General features: G+C 43.2%; 1 long non-coding RNA gene across 3 annotated transcripts; it reads right to left on the bottom strand.

Annotated features, from left to right (window-relative positions):
• Positions 1–9,093: 9,093 nt before the first annotated feature.
• On the bottom strand, positions 9,094–21,019 carry LOC126530931 (uncharacterized). Of its 3 annotated transcripts, none has more exons than XR_011894772.1 (4): positions 20,969–21,019; positions 19,160–19,265; positions 16,582–16,651; positions 9,094–9,228 (listed from the first exon to the last, which is right to left on the bottom strand). It is a non-coding gene; the product is annotated as an uncharacterized lncRNA (long non-coding RNA). The 3 variants fall into 3 exon arrangements; XR_008612570.1 differs by lacking the exon at positions 20,969–21,019 and adding an exon at positions 20,100–20,252; XR_011894771.1 differs by lacking the exon at positions 20,969–21,019 and having other exon boundaries at positions 19,160–19,553.
• Positions 21,020–21,592: the final 573 nt, after the last annotated feature.

Below are 21,592 nucleotides of genomic sequence, written 5' to 3'. Positions count from 1 at the left end.
TATTATGGTATAGTAGTCTGCTACACTGGGTGGCGCAGGGACGCCAACGGGAAAGAGGTTCTCAGGAGTGCGAGTGCCACGCGCAATGCAGCGCATGGAGCGAGAAAAGAATCAAGCATGAGCCATACCACTCTGGGAAGGTGGATGACCAGCAAAGCTGCGTAGCATAATAGATAGCTTTTTTTAATTTTTGTTATACATTCGCATGGACGGTGGGACTGCCACCCCGAGCAGACGAAGGAAACTAGCCACGCGTGACGTTTCGACGGGAGGGCCACCGCGGGAGAGCGGAAGGAAAGGAAACTAGACACGCAAGTTGCTTGGAATGCCGACAAAGAGAGGGAGGTGCGAACGTAGACATGGGGCCCTATAACGTAAAACTATTCCAATGTGTTTTTATTCCAATCTCCTGACGTCAAATTTGCGTAACCACCGACGCAAGCACCGGGCGGTCACCCGCAGGGTTCTCTGAACCGACCAATCAAACGCTCTCCTCCTTTATAGGAGGTCACATTTGTTTGCTTGAAAAACGAATAGCATTGCCTACACTGAGCGGCTTGTCGTATCTAATTGGCTGATAAGAGGCGAGGAGAACGCTCAAGTGGAGAGGGATTCGATGGGGCAGAGCCAGTGCACTGCAAATCGACAACCGGATGAACAGGGTGGTGCCGGCGTCTGTGACTGGTCCGCTTTGTCTTACTCAGCTTGCGGTGGCTGGTCGAAAATCGCGGCGGCATGCAACGGAAGCTTAAGAATGGCGCTAAAACGGATCCTTAGCAAAGAAGAATTGGCATAATGAGGTCCTAAACATGCCGAAAGTGCTCGAAAATGTTACGCCGCCACGCAAGAAGATTTATTATACACAAATAAACCCATGCTCTCCGGCAGGTGCGAGTAGCCAGCGCCCGACCGATCGGCGGCAGCCATCTTTTATTCCTTTCGGAACGGGGCAGCCTGTGGCTATACAGAAGAAAATTAAATTTTGTTCGGCATATTAATGCACCTTTAATGCGTACACGTCACTTTGACGCGGTGAGTTTTCGCGGTTTTGTGACGTCGCGTGACAGGCAGGTGAAGTGGTGCAGCCCGAAAACATTTAACCAATAGCCGGGGGCTAATGGCGAAAAGGCGTCGAATCAGAAATAACTGTTTTTCTTTTTTCGGTCAAATCATGCATAATGAGTGTGTACACATCATATCAGATGGAGAGCTATCGCGGTTTTCGTGACGTCGCATGACAGACAGGTGAATCGGGGATGGCTCAAAAAAGTGTTTGACCAATCGCGGAGGGCTGATAGCAGAATTCGCATAGAAAAGTTTTGAATAGTTTTACGTTATAGCGCCCATGGTTGACGCGGGTCGCATAGCGGCAAATCTTTGAGAAACCATTTTTATGTACCTGAGAGTCTACAGGGGCCCTGTTGTGCGAAATTATTCTAATATGTTTTTATTCCAATCTCCTGACGTCAAATTTACGTAACGACCGAGGTACGCATCAGGCGTTAACCCACAGCGTTTCTTGAAAAGCGCAATCAAACGCGCTTCTATTTTTTTAAGTGAATAGCATTGCCCACATTGAGTAGTTCTCGTTATCTAATTTGCGCATAAGAGGCAAGGAGCTCAAGGGAAGAGAGTTTCGATGCGGTCGAGCCAACACAGTGAAAGTAGATAACCGGATGATGTTGGTAGTACCGGCGTCTGCGATTAGTCCGCCGCCCTGTACTAAGCTTGCGGTGGCCAGTAGAAAATTGCTGCTGCGTGCAACGGGAGGTTAAAAATACCGCTAAAACAGATCCTCAGCAAAAAGGAGTTGGCAGAGCGATGTCGTATACATCCCGAAGAGTTTCGATAGCGTTGTACCGCCACGCAAAGCTTTTTTTTATTTTACGCAAATAAATTCATGCTCCTCGGCAGCTCCGACTGGCCAGTGCCAAAGCAATCGGTGGGCAGCTGTCTTCTATTGCTTTCGGAATGTGGCAGTCTCCAGTTACTCAGAAAAAAAATCAATTTTGTTCGGCATATTAATGCGTCTTTAACGCGTACACGTTACTTTGACGCGGTGAGCTTTCACGGTTTTGTGATGTCGCGTGAGTGACAGGCGATCGAGGTGGGCGCAGCCCGATAATCTTTGACCAATAGCATGCCACCATAAAGTCTATGCCACCATAAACAGACCCGCGTTAACATATCTGTATACTGGCGCGCTTTGGCCACATCTTGCCCTTGCGTCAATAAACTCTACAAATCAATCAATCAATCAATCAACATACCTGCATACTACACCCCATCAACAATAAATGTCCACTCCCGGGGATTTCTTGCATCGTTGGAGGCTCACTGTCCTTCCCAATTTGAAGATACCCGAGGTTAAACCCACGACGCATACTCAGCTGCAAGAAACGTAGACTCAACTGCAAGCAATTCAACAAAGCTCCTGGAAGAGAGGGTATAAAGTGTATCTCGTTTTAGAAACGCCCATGATATACCCACAATGGTTTCAACACAAATAAGAACAAATGACGTGGTTATTATACAGGGTAAAAATTTGGCAAGAGTTCGCTGGCAGGGGGGAAAAGTGATGGAGTCTTTTCCTGGTGCCGACGGGCAGTTCGTGCTTTCCGCTTGAGATTGTCGAACGGCCAGGTAGTAACGCGACCTGCGCAGCCTTCGTACACCTTCTAGAAATACGCCCCTAGCACATCTCGCGACGGCAGTATTGAAACGCCTGTTTCAAGCATTGTGGCAGCGTTGTCTTCTACATTGGGCGGCCCAGGGGCGCCAACGAGTAAGAGGTTCTAAGGAGCACGACTGCCACGCGGAATGTGGTGCACAGAAGTCTACTCTGCCTTGTCCGTCCCTGACGACGAAGCCTGCTCTTTACCCGCCGTGGTTGCTTAGTGGCTATGGTGTTGGGCTGCTGAGCACGAGGTCGCGGGATCGAATCCCGGCCACGGCGGCCGCATTTTCATCATCATCATCATCAGCCCAGTTACGCCCACTGCAGGGCAAAGGCCTCTCCCATACTTCTCCAACTACCCCGGTCATGTACTAATTGTGGCCATGTTGTCCCTGCAAACGTCTTAATGTCATCCCCCCACCTAACTTTCTGCCGCCCCCTACTACGCTTCCCTTCCCTTGGAATCCAGTCCGTAACCCTTAATGACCATCGGTTATCTTCCCTCCTCATTAGATGTCCGGCCCATGCCCATTTCTTTTTCTTGATTTCAACTAAGATGTCATTTACCCGCGTTTGTTCCCTCACCCAATCTGCTCTTTTCTTATCCCTTAACGTTACACCTATCATTCTTCTTTCCATAGCTCGTTGCGTCGTCCTCAATTTCATCAGAACCCTTTTCGTAAGCCTCCAGGTTTCTGCCCCGTAGGTGAGTACTGGTAAGACACAGCTGTTATACACTTTCCTCTTAAGGGATAGTGGCAACCTGCTGTTCATGATTTGAGAATGTCTGCCAAACGCACCCCAGCCCATTCTTATTCTTCTGGTTATTTCAGTCTCGTGATCCGGATCCGTGGTCACTACCTGCCCTAAGTAGATGTATTCCCTTACCACTTCCAGTGTCTCGCTACCTATCGTAAACTGCTGTTCTCTTCCGAGACTGTTAAACATTACTTTAGTTTTCTGTAGATTAATTTTCAGACCCACCCTTCGGCTTTGCCTCTCCAGGTCAGTGAGCATGCATTGCAGTTGGTCCCCTGAGGTACTAAGCAAGGCAATATCATCAGCGAATCGCAAGTTACTAAGGTATTCTCCATCAACTTTTATCCCCAATTCTTCCCACTCCAGGTCTCTGAATACCTCCTGTAAACATGATGTGAATAGCATTGGAGATATCGTATCTCCCTGTCTGACGCCTTTCTTTATTGGGATTTTGTTGCTTTCTTTGTGGAGGATTACGGTGGCTGTGGAACCGCTATAGATATCTTCCAGTATCCTTACATATGGCTCATCTACACCCTGATTCCGTAGTGCCTTCATGACTGCTGAGGTTTCGACTGAATCAAATGCTTTTTCGTAATCAATGAAGGCTATATATAAGGGTTGGTTATATTCCGCACATTTCTCTATCACCTGATTGATAGTGTGAATATGGTCTATTGTTAAGTAGCCTTTACGGAATCCTGCCTGGTCCTTTGGTTGACAGAAGTCTAAGGTATTGCTGATTCTATTTGCGATTACCTTAGTAAATACTTTGTAGGCAACGGACAGTAAGCTGATCGGTCTATAATTTTTCAAGTCTTTGGCGTCCCCTTTCTTATGGATTAGGATTATGTTAGCGTTCTTCCAAGATTTTGGTACGTTCGAGGTCATGAGGCATTGTGTATATGGGGCGGCCAATCTTTCTAGGACAGTGTTCCCACCATCCTTCAAAAAATCCGCTGTTACCTGATCCTCCCCAGCTGCCTTCCCCCTTTGCATAGCTCCCAAGGTGTTCTTTACCTCTTCCGGTGTTACTTGTGGGATTTCAAGTTCCTCTAGACTATTCTCTCTCACCTTATCGTCGTGGGTGTTACTGGTACTGTATAAATCTCTAAAACTCTTCAGCCACTTGAACTATCTCATCCATATTAGTAACGATATTGCCGGCATTGTCTCTTAACGCACACATCTGATTCTTGCCTATTCCTAGTTTCTTCTTCACTGCTTTTAGGCTTCCTCCGTTCCTGAGAGCCTGTTCAATTCTATCCATATTATAGTTCCTTATGTCCGCTGTCTTACGCTTGTTGATTAACTTAGAAAGTTCTGCCAGTTCTATTCTAGCTGTAGGGTTAGAGGCTTTCATACATTGGCGTTTCTTGATCACATCTTTCGTCTCCTGCGATAGCTTACTGGTTTCCTGTTTAACGGCGTTACCACCGACTTCTATTGCGCACTCCTTAATGATGCCCATAAGATTGTCGTTCATTGCTTCAACACTATGGTCCTCTTCCTGGGTTAAAGCCGAATACCTGTTCTGTAGCTTGATCCGGAATTCCTCTAGTTTCCCTCTTACCGCTAACTCATTGATTGGCTTCTTATGTACCAGTTTCTTCCGTTCCCTCCTCATGTCAAGGCTAATTCGAGTTCTTACCATCCTATGGTCACTGCAGCGCACTTTGCCGAGCACGTCTACATCTTGTATGATGCCAGGGTTCGCGCAGAGTATGAAGTCGATTTCATTTCTAGTCTCACCATTCGGGCTCCTCCACGTCCACTTTCGGCTAACCAGCTTGCGGAAAAAGGTATTCATTATCTGCATATTATTCTGTTCTGCAAACTCTACTAATAACTCTCCTCTGCTAATCCTACACTGTAAACAAGAAAACACCCAGATGGGCGTTTTTTGCTTGTCCTCTAGCGCATTCCCTTTTGTACATCTTTTTGCTCCCATTGAAAGGGCGTACGATAAAACTCCCATTGACGTGGGCATTAATTGGGCACACAACGGGGGTACGTAATACGCCCACTTCACCCCTCCCCCCCTATTTGACTGGGAGGTACAATGGGAGTATTGTGAAGGAATTAAAGGCATTTTAGTTTAGGTGCGGCAAGCTCGTAGCGAAATGCATGGTGGCGCGGGTCACGCGCTTACGCAGTACCAGACGGAACACCGCAGGCCGATATGTCGAACGCCGGCGATCAAGGCTCAAGGGAACTCGGCCGTCCGTGAGCTGCCACCCGAGCAGGCGTCGCACCTGCTCGGAGCGAACGCCGGCGTCCGACACCTTGGCCTGCGGTGTTCCGTCTGCTGCTGCATAGGCGCGGCGTACCGCCACGAAGCATTTCGCCGCGGGCTCGCCACACGTGGTCCAATCGACGGCACAGGGCCACCGCTGAATCGACCAAGTCACGCGCACACGTGGTCCAATGGCGAATGAACCCGTCACCGCACGTCTTCATTTTTTTTCCCTTTCGCTGATCACAGAGCCCCTCTTTGCAAAGCTTTTATACAGTCGTCCTAGCTTATCGGCAGTGCCTCCGAGGCCAGCAAACGTCTTCGAGAGCAGTTGCTACTTGCTGAAAGGAAAAATGCACGAGACACACTGACAGTGAAGAAAATTTATTTTACACCAAATGTAAGAAATATAATATGTTCACTTCCGGGCCCAAAAGAAAGCACATTTCTGCCCCAGTAAAATAATTGTCTGGATTTTAAAAAAGAGCACCGTACATTGTAAGCATGCCAGTTGCTAGTATTCTACATGTCCTAACACAATGAAATTAGTAAATGAAAGAAATGCTAAGAAATCTTATCTCCTTTCATACTGAACTGTAACTACAGAGCCATGTGTTTGAACTGTTACTTTGTACTGACACTCCACACTTTTGCACAGACTATATATTGAGCTCGCTTGACTAAGAGTAAAACTTCATTTGGCCTAGTTGGTACATAATTCTGAACTTAAAACTTACAGCGCAAACACCTAAGACGAACCGCAAAAGGCAGATACGACAGACGCTGGCGCTAACTGACAACTTTATTTCTTCGTCGTCGATGCATATATATGCCCTAGGCCACACAACTGCACAGGCGCACACATTACATTACAGAGATCTCCCAAATTATCACATATGCAAACGTAGGAACTCAAATTCAGATGGGTGCAGGGACAAAGCTATGTCACTGATGCATTTATCATTTTGCCTTCTTATGTGGTAGGCCTCTAAGGCAAGCCGCGCAAGCTCATTCATGCTTTTGCCAAGAATCGACGTCCCATCAAGTCGTGCCTCACAATTTTTGCAAGAGTTTATATGCGCAACAATGTGCACTCTTCTATCTACATTTTTGTTTACTTTTTGTGCATGTTCCCTGCGCGGTCCCTTAAACATATAAGGTCATGTATCAACTCAAGAAAATTGCTTGCAGTCATAGTGTTCCTTTGGTGTTTTCTGCACCGAACAAGCTTTTAAAGCTATGCTCCCGCACCTGCGGAGAGGTCAGAGGAGGATGCCAAATTCGGCATGATGCTTCATACGTGTTGTGCGCGGTCGGCGTGGTTTATACCATTCACTCTCATGTGGTAAGACATAGCTTGGCTAGATAGGGCATTGCGTCAATGAGCGACTCAGGGAACATGCGCAATAAGTAAACAAAAATGTAGATAGAGGAGCGCACCTTGGTGCGCATATAAACTCTTGCAACAATTGTGAGGCACAACTTGATGGGACGTCGATTCTTGGCAAAAGCAAGAATGAACATGTGCGGCTTGCCTTAGAGGCCTACCACAAGAAAGGCAGGGCGATAATTGCATTAGTAAGATATCTTTGTCCCTGCATCCATCTGAATTTGACTTCCTACGCTTGCATATGTGATAATTTGGCAGATCTCTGTAATGTAATCTGAGTGCCTGCGCGGTAGTGTGGCCTAGGGTTTATACTGCATCGACGACGAAGAAATAAAGAAGTTGTTAGCACCAGTGTGTGTCGTATCTTCCTTTTGTGGTTCGTCTTAGGTGTTTGTGCTGTAAGTTTAAGTTGCTTGACTAAGCCATTCCTAATTAACAGTGGCTGGTATAATGAGGCCGATCAGTGGTATTTTGCATGGACTAGCACACAAATATGATAAATGTCAAAGTACTAAATTAAGAAATTGGGACTCATCACAAACGAGCTACATAATTTAGTGCTGGATTTCTGAGCAAGCTATTAAAAATTATTGTATTTTACGAACCAGAACCCACCTTCTGATTATGACACATGCCATAGCGAGTAACCCCGAATTAATTTGGACAACCTAGGGTTCTTTAACATGCACCTAAGTACACGGGTGCTTTTGCATTTCGCTCCCACTGAAATGCGGTTTTGTTTAAGACTACATTTACGAAAGTTCCAAACACGATCCCCCCTATATTTTTACAGTGGGTGCTCTTTATATGGAGCCTCAAGGTGCCAGGGAAATTGGTTCCATTTACCAGGCATTATATTTACTGAGAGACATTGCAGAGAGCCAACCAATTATCAGGATGGTGTCCTATTTAAGCGGCAGTTTCGAAGCGATTTTCGTTTATCGAGATTCCACTGTAGTCCATAATAGTGGATGAGTTGTGTTCTGCATGGACACATTAGCATGGCTACCATGTTTAGTTGAATATTGTGCAAGCAGCAACATTTCACTGTACCCAGCGCAATATATAAAGCCAGCAATGTAACATGTTGCAAATGCAGCCACGAACAAGTACCTTCCCTGATCATATCCAATAGCAGCATCTTTAGACGAAATTAGTCATGCTTTCTCCCGTTTAAGTGCCTTGTTTTCAGAAATCAAATCCTCCTTATCACATTGACCTCCAATTGTGTCATTCCCCGAGCTGAGGTCATTTGAGATTGCATTTAATTGCCCTTCATATAGCATATTGGTCTTATTTAAAAAGCACATGGCATCACAGTGACCACCTAGACATAGAATTTGAGCTGCAACACAGTAGCAAACATTCTGAGGTAGAAGCCCAACTATTCTTTTGAATTTGGATGCATGCTCAAAACACTGCTATGCAATTGCAGACAGGGCTGATAGTGTAGCAACCAGGACAGATTTAACGGACATAAAGGAGCAAAATTGTGTGAGCTTCGAATTATTATTCTCTCTGAGGAACCATGCTGTCCAATTATAAAACGGGGATCAAAATAAAGTAATTAGATAGCAAATCTGCATTTCATTAAGTAAATAAAATACTGTTCATGCTACCTTCCAGGGTGCACACTACATTCCCTTTCCTTGAATGTGAATTTGCTACCTTTCCATGGGTTACCAAATGTATAGGTGTATTGTTGGTCAAGGGTGGTGGAATGGATATAGGTCTCAGGCTAGAGGAAATATTTCGAGAAGGAGACTTGCCAGGTTGAACAACGAATGTCTCAGGCTGGAGCCATTTGGTTCTCTTGCAAAGATGTTGCCTCCAGCTTGAGACTTCCTTTGTTGGACAACTGTTGATGACTAATTTCGCCATCTTTTCATTTAAACTCGTCTTATTCAACCTATTGCTCCACGCAGGAGCTGCACTTTCTTTAAAAAATAAAGATATTAATGAGCTCAAAGGCTTTGTGCATGGCTGCATCCCCAAGTGCAAAAATTTGTTTTCAATGAATGACAGAGTTGGTACCTTTCTTGAGAATTCAATAGGAAGAACCAAAAATTAAGCTAACAGACTGGTTATGACGACAAGTAAACATGAATTGATGTGGAGTGCCATTTCTTCATTTTGCACCAGGCTTGGGGCCAGCCAGACTTCTTCCTAAAATTGAGAAAATTTTTCTAATGAAATACATATTAAGAGTATTTTCTTCATAATCTGAAAATTTAAAAACATGGTTATTTGGTTATTCATATTTAGTTGGGAACAGTGCGAAGGACACTGACGAAGTAAGGGCTTATGCAGTAATGCCACATAGTGCTGGCTGAGAACAGATTCAATTTTAGAACAGACAAACAGTTAAGTACTTTGGAATGCTTCCTAAAAGCCATAAAAAACCAAAGCAGGAAGCAGTTGTACAAAATAATGTATGTGCATGAAAAATGCATCTGATCATCGGTTCGCAGACATGTATGACATTTGCTTGTCAGTTAACAAAACGTGTTACACTGAAACATTTCTCCTACAATTTGGCAATTCTGTGGGCTTTCATTATTGCTCGGGTCAGTTGGTTGCTGTTGTTACTGCTACTAGTGTACGATGAAGTGTAATGTAGATGGGCAAGTGCTACTGACAACTATGAACATTGGCAATTTTTGCTGCACCAGGATAACGCATGCATTGTCCCGCTGCAGCGAAACTTTCCAGTAAACATTCACAGTTGTCTGTAGCACTTTCCCATCTGTCTCGCCTCACACTGTTCCATCTATAGCGCTTCACCATACTGTAATATGCACCACCGACACAAAATTCTACCTTTCTGAAGTTCTTACTGCTACTTCGCACTCGTCACATTCAGGCCGCCAGGCGTACTGAGCCCAATGCATAGACTGGCAGCTCCTGTCATGGACTTATTCTGGTGTAATGGCACCACAGAAGCAAACGAAGACAAAGACATGCAGGACACAAGTGCCTAACCTCAAGTCTCGCTTTAACAAGAAAACAGACATCATATACAATACATAGTGACAGGAAGTGATGTCATTAATTCAAAAACAAATTCTTTGTGCAATGTAACTGAGAATGACTGATACATTTGTCCTTTTCGTGCTAATCTGCCAAAGCTTAATTATCTTATGTACATCTGCTCATAATTTCTGGCTACGAGTTTTGATGAACACAGGAACGAACCAATCTATTTTGCAGTGCATCACTATGTGCGAATGAGAGTTATTCCACACAAACTTCATTAGCCGCAATCTCAAATTAATACAATGTGTGTATGCAATGCAAGCATGACTGGATGGGAATGGCTGACTGTACATAACCTCCGTTGCACAGTGCACCGCCTGCAAATTGTGCTGCACGCAACAAATTAATTTGTTTTCCTGGCTTGTCTTTTTTTCTCATCAGAGCAAATCTCTCATCACATGTTTCATACAGAAAAAAAATTTTTGCCCGTAGAGACCAGCTACACAATTACCCATGAAAATTACAAATGCATACGAAACAACTGCAACCACTTTTTTACTTCATCTCATTCATTATATTCCATATTCATGCCTAATTTAGTTGCGCAAATCATTGTTTTCTCAGGCCCTTGTTAGGAGAGTTTTGTGCTGTAATAAAAGGCAGAAGCCAAAAAAAAAGGAAAAGGTTGGTTGTGGTTGAAGCACAATATGCATCTAGTGAGCTAGGCCGCAAGCGTTGTGTAGTATGCTGCCATCATAAGGCCGTGCCTACATTGGACAGATGGGATGCTCTATTAATGCGAAATCAGGGAAATTGAGGGAGTATGAGTCATTCGTGTGAAACAATCCTCCATCACACAATGTTGAATACTGCAAAGAATGTGACTGCGGTCCTGTGTTCCACAAAACTTGCGTTGTAGCCAGGTATTATGACCTGACAACATGCAAGGTAATTGTGGCTTGCAACATTTAAAAAGAATGACGAATGTATCAGTGATCCATTAGTTGCACTGCATAAAGAATTTCTTTTAACAGATATCATCACATCATGTCTCCACCTGTTATTAAATATTGCCTGTTTCCTTATTTTAAAGCTTGAAGTGAGATCCGGTGCTTGTGTCATGTGCATACATATCTTTGTTTACTTTTTGTGGTGTCATTACACCAGAATTTATATAACCAAATGGCCACACACTGCTTTTGTCACGTTATAGTGGTGCTTGCAAAGCCTCCCAAACAGCAGCCTATTTGGTTAAAACATGCTTTTGTAAATATGCTCTTCCAAATAGAAAAGCTATCAAGAAGGTAACAAGAATCAAGAGCATTAAGTTAAATCCACTGCAATGCTTTACTTTTTTGCCTTTATTCCTTACACCTAAGTGGATAAGAAAGAGTGTGAATGTTACAGAAATGCACTAAATAAGTTGTTGAAATTATGCAAAAATGTTAACGCAACTAAGCATAGATTTATGTGCAATAGACACCAGTCTCAGTTTCTTTCCTTCTGACACAAACATAGTATATCTTATTCCTTTGGCATGAAGGAAAGCATATGTAGACCAGACAAGCTTATATTTGAATGAGAGCCTTCACGATTAAGCACCACTATAATGTGACCATAAGAGTACATACACTGTAAACAGTGCAGATGACAGCCCAAATTTCATAAGTGCAACATGTTAGCGAAAGCAGCAACCATTAACCCAGAAACTAATCAAATCCCACAAAATAACAACAAGAAAAAAAAAGAATAATGTGTCAGCGCAGCACCTGTTCTCAGAAGTTACAGAAAAGTGGTATGCTTAACAAACCTGAAACCACGGCACATTTGTATCTGACCACCCCCTGCCTCTTTATGTGCTTTCGTGCCTTTGACAAGGCATTACTGGATATTTATGTGCTTGTCTGTTGCAAAAACACATCAATTATTAGTCAGTGCACAGTGCACCATGCCATTTATCTATGTGGACTCACTTTGTGTCCTTAGCACTGCTCTCACCTATTCAGAACTAAGGATTGCAAAAAGACTTGTTCTACTTAAATCTACATGCCTTAATATGTGGGTTCTGCAGTTGAAATAGGGTAATTATAAGTAAAATGCATGACATGTTCTGATGAACTTTGTTTTCATAATCTAATTGTTTATTTGGGCACATAACCAGTCAGATCATTTGTACTAAAACAAGAAAACAAATTCAACACACTGGTTTATACTGGTTGGTGCTCTATTGACTTTAGTACACATTGAACAAACGACAGGCAGTGAGGAATACCAACAACCACTAACTTCCACACGGCATTATTGGTCACATGTGCACAATATAGCTACAAAAACCCAAATGAAAGTAGACAAAGAAAAAAGTACATTTTAACAGAAAAAGAACAAGACAAAAAAACTTCTTTTGGTAGCTAAGTCACAATCAAGGTGTAAATGACAGCTATAGTTTGGCAAGCACACATGTAGTTACTTTGCTCAGTTCCTCGATATCCCAATTTCTTGTTTGACAGCAACACCAACGGGACATCTACGCATATCTATTGCACATGCCATTTTTGCTCGCTCCAAAATCCTTTCATGGTAATTCATTTAGTGCCTGCTTCGCCTGTACTGGCATTGCAGGGGGGGTATACATTCTGTGTAATGTAACTTACATTCAAATCAAGCACACAAAGCACGAAGGGAATTATCTTTGAAAACTATGCAAACAATTGCAGGCTGAAAAACCTTGCAGTCCCTTTGGTCCAAGGAAAAAATGTGAGGCATCACCTATAAGTAAAAGGAAATTAATAAACCTTTTTAGTGTAATCTCTTTCTTGTGAGGTATGATGATAGCCTGATATGAATTTCTCTATCTCTACATGTTTGCAACAGTATATGCTTGAAATAATTTTAACTGAAGAGATTTCCCAGTCTTTTAAATCCTGCCATTGCAGCTTACCCTTACTCTCAGTAATACAAAGCCTTTTAGTATGACTTCCTATTACAAATCTAACTGCCATATTTTGAACATTTTCAAGCAGACCAGCTGACTCAATATTATGGGGATTCTAGCAAACATGTACTTATTTGATTAGTGAATGCACATAATCAAAATACAGCTGTTCTTTGAGGTTTTCGGGAAGCCAACAAAATGTGTATGGGTGGACACACGACAGCTACTACACCGATAAGCATCGTGGCCAACCAAAATTAAGTTTATTCCTATATGGGCGGGCGCGGCGGAGTGTGAGCAGACAATGGTCGGCTTTTTCTGGAGTCATATACAAAGGAACCCCAACATAACGAATGCACTAAAATCAGCAATTTGGTTTGTTGTACTCAGATTCGACTGTTTAGTCAAATAAGTACATTTGCAAATGGATTGTTTTCCCACGGAAAGGGCCGCAGTCAGAAAACACAAATCTGAATGAGAAAAAAATTTTGAATTTGAGAGTCAGTGACCAAAGATACGGTTTCACGGTGTGTTAACGATACCTTCACATAGGTAGCATGAAGCAAACCCAGCCTTGCTTTCGCATCCACCCTGTCCTCTTTGATACTGCCACACACAGTGGAACGACACTATCATGAAAAGTGCTGGCAGTGGAGGCGAATGCTTTGTCTGTCTCAAACTTCAATGCATCTCTGAAACTACAGATTATGCAACCCCGTGTACTAAACACGTGGGAAGACTGTGCACATAATACCACGCCATATCAGCACGTCTAGTCTTTCCACACGCAGCAGATCACCTCTAGAACAGGGTGTGCAGGCTGCAGATGTGCTCAGCTGCGCTCACAGCCATGGCGCTAGAAAAGAAGACGCACGGACTGGGCCCTTCTGAGGGCCCCCTTAAAAGCTCAGTTTGTCATTTTTTGTTTCTGTAATAGGCTAGTGATAAAAGTGAATTTGCTTCATGCCTATTAAGAAATGTTGTACACATGGTAGAAAAATTATGAAAGTAGAACATTTTATTACTTTTCACCCCTCTCAGTTGGAATATCGTACAAATGCATAAGCAGCCATTTTTGCCTTGTTTCATCTAAGATGTTTTTTTCATGCTGAAAGAAAGGCATGTGTTTAAAAAATAAGCTTGGTTGCAACATGTAAAGGAATTGTGTAATGTCACAAGGGTTCCTGAAATCAAAATATATTTGTGATTTCTTTGCGACTGGAACACTCAAAAGAAAAACGACCTTTTAAACAGACTAAAACAAAGCCACAGCACATGCACCCATACTAAGCCAGGGACTGTATCAAGCTGATATGAGAAGACTTTCAAGCAAGAATCTTTCCCGGTTTGGTAAAATTCTTAAAGCAATGGTTAATACCTGGCCCCACGCCTTAAATCTAGAAGGAATAAAGTTTTTAAGCTACTCTGTGTTCTTTCTTGAACCCAACAAATGTGCCTAGAAAAATGGGTCAAGTCTACATCTTGTCGCATCTGTGGCAAGGTGTGAACAAAAAACTCGCTTTAGCTGGCTGCAGTGCTCCCTGCGATGAATATTCAGGCAGAAAATTGTTACCCCAGTGTGACTGTGCACCCAAGAAAACAAAATGTGGTAGACTACATCAATGCAAACGGAAAAATCTTTAGTCCATGCTTGCTGGCAACCTGTGTCTGTATTGGCCTCTAGGAGAATTGTGGCCCCCATGTGCTGGAATATTTCCGTGGAATAGAAAACATTGTGTGATACCAGCTATCAAGTGCTACCATCAAGTAGCTACCAGCTACCAGCTATCAAGCTATCAAAAGAGCTATAGGCAATTTTGCTGCAATAACAGTACTGTTTTTATAGCATTCGTTGTGGGGAGTGCGGCTTGCCCCTTTTGCCGGAGTTCTTGCTGAACGGCGATTTATTATCAGTTTGTTATATGTGGAACTTGAACAGCTTATATTTTTGTCTCCTCAATCCACACTTCTGCTGCACTTTTGTCAGCATCTCTACACAGGGTGTCCTGACTGAGGTCATACCAAGTAGGCACGCTACAAGCCTTGTGTGCATCGTTTTCATGACTCTTTCGATGACCAAATTTCATTTTCAGTGACTTCATCAACTAAGTATCTAGCGGCAGCTTGAACATGGGTACTCATGAGAACTCGCACCAGGCTTGGTCAAATACGTCCAGCACTGCAGCACTGAGTAGTGAACCATGCTGTAAGAGTTGGCAACTAAATTGCCACCTTGTGATTGAAACTTTTCATCCTTACAATCAAGGCTTCAATTGCCCAGCCAGCGAGCTGCAGCAAAGGTGTGAACTATAGTCAGTCATCTGATGTCACATTCTATGTCATAGCGATAGCAGGTGATCCCTCCAGTGGTGGCCCTCAAGGCCAACAGGCATCCCTTTCTATGCACGTGCTTGTGTAGGACTGGGGAGATGGTGCCAGTTTGTTCTTCAGCATTAACACTGTTCACGCTGTATCAGGAACACATTTTCTTACTCAGTGCAATAGCCCTTGAACCTACATAATTGCCAATGAGTCCTTTGTCGACCAACCTTTCCTTTGCCATGTCATTTGCTTCTGCCTTGATGTCACAGCAACTTCAGCTATATGAAGCAATGATGGTGTTTGAGTACCCACACAGCCTTGCAGCTTTCCAACCTGAACATTGCTTCATTAAAAGCTGACATGATTTGGTCTCAGCAGACAGATCAGAGTTAAAAAGAAGCCTTAAACTTCTTTCAAAGTCATTCTAACCTTGTCAATAATCCCGTGCCTTTTGATGTGTTATTCAGCATTGTCCAAAGCAAGTCTGCTCTTAAAAATCAAAATAACAACTTTGTGAGGCCACCTACTAGGCTACCACTGTCTCTTCAGCCAGCCTGAAGTGTCTTGCAGCCATAAAAGCTGGAGTGCACAAAAAACGACAAAGAAAAGTGTGGCAGACAAAATGCTCATGGAAATCCATATGTTTATGGACTGTTACACTGACTGAAAAAAATGGTGGCTTCCCAATACAGTCTTGATGTACGTAGCTGTTTCAGTCACGAAGAAACAGCCAGCTGCGCAGTCCTGCACAAGCGCAGTGTACAGATGCCCATGGATTAAAATTTGTTGTTTGTGCATGTGGTACAGTGTACCACATTTCATGTTCCTGAGGCTGCAGTACACTGGGAAGACTGGTTGCAACTTCAATAGTAGGCCCTTAGAGTATTGCAGCCCTTTGTTCATATTTTGCTGCAGATTGTATCAAATGCGAATGCAAACTGTTTTGCAGGACACGTCAGTTCAGTTCAAGCAATTAGACAGAGTAACCCAAGAAATAGTTTAAGCCTCGAAAAGGTCTTAATACAGTTTCTAGTTTAGTACAGGTTTTCGCCTGATGTTTTGGCTTCTTCTACGGTATAATGCTGTTGCTTGCTAGGTACTGGTGGTGTGATGTGCACACTCTCTTGTGTTGCTATAACGACAACTTGTAAAAAAGATTTTCCTTCCTAACAAACATTTGGATACAGTGCCTGTGAGCTCATCTTTTAACCTGTTTTTCATTTGATCTGTGCATTTACATTGAACGTAAACTAGAAAATATCAGTACTGAGAATCGCAAAAGAACACACCTGTGTAACGATTCCGCCGAGATCGCTGGAGTGGTCCAGCCACAGGATGCAACGCAGGTAGAAAGGCCTCCTGAGTTAAAGCAAAATAACAATCGTTGTAAGATGCGAATAAAAATTTTATTCTGCGAGGCTTTCGGCATGTATACTAATTACCACATTTGTATGTAAAATAGTTTTGCATAATAGCTGAGCAAGGTTAACGTCTCGCCCTGTGACTGTCAGCCAATGCTACTCATGGCAATGGTGGCAAATATGGCACATCCTTTCAAATGGAACTTTTGTGGGTTACATGAATTTAAAAGAACTTAGGTTTACATAATAGATAACACCTGTGGTTAGAAGGATGTCTTGCATGCAGCACCAATGCCACAAGTGGCACTGCTTAACACTTCCAGGGCCAGACTTAGTACATAAACAATACAAATGTGCAACAAAGTGAACAGGTGGTTAGCTGCTGCTATAACTCCAAGATTGCATGCATCATGTAGATGTGAATGCAGCTCCCATCAGGAGCGAGTTGCCCTTTAGTGCACTTCACTTCTCTTCCTCTTTTGTCTTCATTGCATGTTGGTGCCATATGGTAATAATGAACAAAAATTAAGCACTTCAGTTCCCATTCTTGTTTTACTACATGCTGTAAAGTCATCTAAGTGCGCTTAATACTCTTAAGAATATACTTTAGCCATTTTGTCAATATTTTTCGCTTGGCTTCACTACACCTTAATGTAGTGCAAATTCTAGACAATGCTTACAAAAAAACCTACTCCACACAATAACACCTCCAATTAAGAGTACACAGTCTATGGCTTCGACATGTGTACATACATACTTTATACATGGTTACAATGAAAATATAAGTGGCTGTTCTAATATGCACACTTAGCATACTGCATAACAGTCACCTGGTTCCAAAATGGCTTTTTGTTATCACACATAGGACGGCCACAACTATAAATTTAATTCTGGCAGTAACTTAAGCCACGGCCAAAACCTTCATAGTGCAATCAATGAAAATTTTCGAATTTAGAGCAGTTAGACATAAACAGGGCAAGTAGTTTTAAAGTGTTAAATAATGAACTGTTATGGAATATGGCGGTAGAAGGCCATGCGCCTGAAACATAGGTACTGTTTATCATATAAGCACATTCTTATATTTTTGCTTACTTCCCTAGGGATTGCATCAAACAGTTTGCTTGTGTAAATTTTGCTACGTGGCTGTATCGTATTAGCCCTTATCTTTTCACATTTGGCTTACTGCAGCTTTATGCACATGCATAAAGCTACTACTGCTACCACTCTACTGCTACACTACTACCTACTACCTACACTACTACCTTCAGCTGAAGGCCAAGCACTATGCTGTCCAACATACATGCATTTAACAACACCGAACAGTAGACAGAGAATGAGCAACTCTTTTAAAAAGTGCAGTTCTTTGGAGACACATTGATGTATATCTGGAAAACAGATTTTTGCTAAAATTATAACTTAATATAATTGGTACTGAGCATAATGCATCTTGCAATAAACTTGCATTTACCGGACACCACTATACACACTGCGACCTCTGCAGCTTCTCCACAATCTGGCACAATGTGCTCAAGCTGCCTGTAAACCCTGGAAGGGGTCTATGATAGTTTAAGAAGCTTAGCAAACATGAGAAGGACCTAAAATGAAGGTCAGAGAAGCAAAGCAAATTTTTAACCATTCCTCTCTATGTTGCTATGAATGTCAAGGTTCCAGCAAATGATGTATTTGAACTGTATTTTTAATTGTGCAATACTAGAGAGCACATTTTTGCAATAATAATGTGACAGAAAAGAATGACAGAAACTAACTTAATGAATATTTTTCTAAACTTGCATGAGGTTTTCGTCATTATGCTGATGCACACACCTGCATACCTCTACTGTGAAGTCTTGTTTCAGTTTATTTTATTGTCACATAGTAATTTACACCATACACTTGTCCTGAAATACATCACGTTGGGCTCCTTCAGTATTTTTTTTCTTACTGGAAACACACATGCCTATACAGGGCAAGCACTCAATACATGCAAGACTGCCACGGGAATGGCCACTCGAGGTCGACTGTTAGTACAGCGCAAGAGACGAGGACTGAAGGAAGAACACAACACAGGCGCTGTCACACAGAAATATACTCAAGGCACTTTGCGAGATTCTCAGGCTTCTTTCATGCTCTAAAAACACATTATGTAGCACATATTGAGCCACAAATAGCTGTACTGGGAAATTTTCACGTTGCTCTACAATTTTATAATTAAGACTTTTTATCTAATTACATTTGAGAAGTTAATTAATTGATTAAGACTAATTAGGTAATTAGGCAAAATGCAGCAAATCCAAGTATTCCCAAGAGACAGGAAACAACATTACATAGGTTCTGTGCAGCTAGGTGGCATATTCATATTCTTAAAAGTTTGCTAAAGTTACGTGGGATAACCTGCATACCTCCTATGGAACAGGTGTCACACCAATCACTCTAAGTAATGCCGCTAAACTAGCCATTGCGCTCAAAACATACAGGGTAAAAAAGCAAACTCTAGGTAAGAGCATACCAAGGCCTCTATTGCTGAAAAGGGAAACTGATGGGAGGCACCCGATCTCCGGCCATGAAGCTGCTTCATCCTCACAGTTGGCAATGAAACGACCGCAGCCGCAGTCCTGAAATAAAAATGAAAAATTTGACACTACAATGATCACACAGAACACAAAAAAGCTGGTCACAAGCTTATCTTGGAGAACATCTGCTGCTACATTAGGTTTTGTATATTCGTCAGCTTATTGTTAAACTAAGCTTGCCAATATTTTATATCTTAATGGCTCTGCTCTTTACAAACCAATACCTTTGCCCAACTCATGCACATATGCACTACTTAAGCTATGAGATGTTTACTGATCCCTTACAATGAATGGCTTCTAAGACAAATTATTTCACACAAAAGATGCATAACTTATGAGTGTTACTGACATTGAATACCAAGGTAGTACCTTTTTTTTATAGACAATGGCGGACTTGAAGCACATTTTTCTCACAGATACAGGTTACAGGTTGATAAGTCTGCCTTTTTTTTCACCAGCAACAGAAATTTTGTTATTAATACTCGTACAATATAGGATGACGCTGTGATGTGTGATATGATCCTGAGTTGAAAAGCGCAACTTCTTTGTGTGAATTTGGCACCTAGAATTCAATACTAAATATCTGTACCTAATACGCAGTGGCACAGCAGCAAAGTAATTAAACATTAAACAAGTTCAGGTATCCAGAGCACAGCGCCAGCTGTTGAATAACAACATTGCACAAGCATCGACTATATAGATATAGCGTAGTAAGTGCACCGCAGGCGTAGTGGCGGCCTCAGCAAAGAACACAGGCATGGAGCGACGCGCCCGTATGACCTATCACCGGCAATGCTATCGCGTAAATTGATATATCTCGTCACGGCACGGGCACAGTTTTCTGCCCGCCGAGGTGCCGCCGCCACTGGTACTCACCTGCTCCGGCCGCCGAGGTTCAAGTGACGGCGTATCCAGTAATCTGAACCCAAGCAGGACACCTGTTACCGCCAAGCAGTACGCTAACAATAAAGAGGTTCTTATACTCTGACCGGCAGCTCATGCGGCGTTCACCCGTAGTGCCGTTGGAAGATCACCACACGCTTTTAATACCACAAACGCGCCGCCGACATTTCACGCCCGTAGATCAAAGTCGACGGGCGCAGGCTCTACATGCTACGTGCCGCAGTCGCGCACTGCCTGCACAATCAACGACGTGGGTGCGAAGAGACACAGACGATAGAAAGGAGCGTACTGGCAAATCTGCACAATGCGCGCTAAGTGGGCGACCTATTGCACACAATCGCACGAGCTAGGGGATTGGCGCCACGTACGCGCCAGCTAGCAGATACCGCGCACAAAGAAGCGCCGCTGGTTCTCGCTCAAATGATCGCTGTACAAACACTCACACACGCGCACCGCAGTAAACCCTTAACGAGCCGCCACATTTTCAGGCCGCGGTTAGGCGGCGAAGCTTAGCTCACCTCGCACTGCACGTAACTATTATGGTAGTGGCTTGCGCTTCGGGGATCATGTCGAATGCTCACATCCGCCCAATTAAAGACGCGGCAAAGTCCCTCATTATATAAAATCCTAATGTTTAAGTACACTCGCTTGACTCTGAGCACTCAAGTCGATTCGATTACGACAAAGCTCGAAGAAACACAGTGATCGTGCAAAATGGTTCTGGACGGCCAACTGTCGCGCCATGTTGTACCGAGACCTTCAATAAGTCATATCAGCGCGTCTCCTCACTTAGAACACATGCACACTCATAGAACATGTAATAATCGTTCAAAGTCACTTACCGTGGAGTCTTGGGGGTTCAAAGCAGTGAGAAACACCAACCACGGTAGAAGAATGTGCCGTCGCTGGCAAATGGCTGCTCGATCGCAGCTTTCAACGCACGCGCGCGCGCTCCGAAGGCTGGTGTTCCTCCGCGCGTAGTTCCGACTTCGGCGTCCTCTGCAGCACCAAGGCGCGGCTACTCCGAACAGAAAAACAGCGCCGACACACATTGCGCGGGATATTTCGAATCTGACTGCAGAAACAATACTACTGAAATTGTCGCTGCGGCTGACTGCCTTGTTGGTCATGGCTGAGTTATTCTTTTCTCTGTTTGGCTCGTCTCAATTTCCCCTACGCCACCGTTATTCCTTGAAAACCCCCATTTTACAACCGCAATGCCCCATCAAATGGGGTCGGGGGTACAATAATGGTTCTAGCTTATTTTACTTCTTCTCGTGGGAGTACTCATTTTAAGCTAGGGGGGAAAAATGGCATATCAACTGTTAAAACGCCCATATGGGCTCATTTGTGTTTACAGTGTACAGCCTATGCCATATTCCCCCACTGACTTGTCTCCGGCCTGCTTCTTGCCTACCCTGGCATTGAAATCGCCCATCAGTATACTGTATTTTGTTTTGACTTTA

The sequence above is a fragment of the Dermacentor andersoni genome, chromosome 5 (assembly GCF_023375885.2).
Source record: "Dermacentor andersoni chromosome 5, qqDerAnde1_hic_scaffold, whole genome shotgun sequence".
Taxonomy (NCBI): domain Eukaryota; kingdom Metazoa; phylum Arthropoda; class Arachnida; order Ixodida; family Ixodidae; genus Dermacentor; species Dermacentor andersoni.
This window is presented reverse-complemented; position numbering and strand designations above follow the sequence as displayed.